Raw genomic sequence first — 1,600 nt, forward strand, 5'->3', positions numbered from 1 at the left:
ATGTTTTTTCCCCCATTGAGCCATTGAGCCATCCTATTTGAGACTTTGAGGCATCTATTTTTTTCTTGTATCATTGAATCATCTTGAATATTTAATTTAACCATTTAACCATATTACTTAATTTTTTTTAACAATATTTAAATTTTTCTTGAACCTTTAAACAATCACAAATACTTGAACAATCTTCCTTACTTGAGTCCTTGAACCATCTTGAATCTTTACTCGAGTCTTCGAACCATCTGGAATATTTTAATTACATTTTTTTTTTCTTAAATCTTTAACAACTTTGAGTCTTTATTTGAAACGTTGAACCATCTTGAAGCTTTACTTTAATCTTTGAACATCTTATACATACAGTATATCTACACTTCATCACCTACAGTTCTGGTACATTTCCAACTGCTTCTTTGTTATAGTAAAACATGTGGATACAGTATAAATAACATACTTCTGTTTATCAGAAAACTTACTATGACTTTGTCTGATCTAATTCTTGCAGTGGATATGACCCTTGACCCTGACACATCAAACCCCTGGTTGGTGGTGTCTGCAGACAGGAAGTGTGTGACTGATGGCAATGTAGAACGCAATGTTCCAAACAATGCTGAACGTTTTGACATGGCACCATGTGTCCTGGCAAGAGAGCCTATCTCAAGGGGAAGGGGTTATTGGGAAGTTGGAGTCTCAGGTAAAACAGCTTGGGACTTGGGAGTGGCCAGGAAATCTGTCAACAGGAAGGGTTTGGTGACATTGAGCCCAGAGGATGGTTACTGGGCAGTTTGCCTGAGAGGGGGCACCGAGTACAGGGCCTGTGACGGTGAATCAGTGCTTCTGTCACTAAAGACTCTTCCACAGAGAATTGGCATATATGTGGATTACGAAAAAGGTCAGGTATCATTTTATGATACGAGTGCACGTACACATATCTACTCATTCACAGGACAGCGCTTTACAGAGAGCTTACTGGCCTACTTCAACCCAGACATGAATGACACAGGAAATAACAATGCCCCACTGGTTATACAACCTGTCAGTGTTGACAATGGAGATAAAACATATGATACTGTCACAATATAAAGAATGTTAATCAACAAAAATAGAAATGTAACAAGGCAAATATTGTTAGATTGAAGAAAATTGATAAAGAGTTTATTGATAAAGATAAAGAAATTAACTGTATATCCAATTAGTTAAATGATGCAATAAGAACACAAACCATTGTTTATTCCAGATTTGATTTGACATTTGTGATTCCAAACCACTTGTAATTAAATGTGTAGAATTTTTCCAAGTCACAATTATTTTAGCTTTTGCAATCTGAATCTTTTATTCACACACACGTTTGTATATGTGGTTTATCCATAGGTGTAATGGTTTATATACTGTAAAAACTGTATTTTCTATCCTATATCCTATCCTATATTTCCAACCCTGCTCCTGGCGATCGACTGCCCTGCAAAGTTCAGCCCCAACCCTAATCAAACACACCTGAAGCAACTAATTAGGGTCTTTAAGATCACTTAAAAATTAAATGCAGGTGTCTTTGATTAGAGTTGGAGCTAAACTTTGCAGGACAGTCGATCGCCAGGAGCAGGGTTGG

The 1,600-nt window shown here is 36.8% G+C and overlaps 1 protein-coding gene across 1 annotated transcript in view; it reads left to right on the forward strand.

Annotated features, from left to right (window-relative positions):
- The window catches only part of LOC107557241 (E3 ubiquitin-protein ligase TRIM39-like), a 9,748-nt gene that overhangs the window by 6,259 nt on the left and 1,889 nt on the right, over positions 1 to 1,600 (forward strand). The window lies entirely within an intron of this gene.

Source organism: Sinocyclocheilus grahami, unplaced genomic scaffold, assembly GCF_001515645.1.
Source record: "Sinocyclocheilus grahami isolate Dianchi unplaced genomic scaffold, SAMN03320097.WGS_v1.1 scaffold594.1, whole genome shotgun sequence".
NCBI lineage: Eukaryota > Metazoa > Chordata > Actinopteri > Cypriniformes > Cyprinidae > Sinocyclocheilus > Sinocyclocheilus grahami.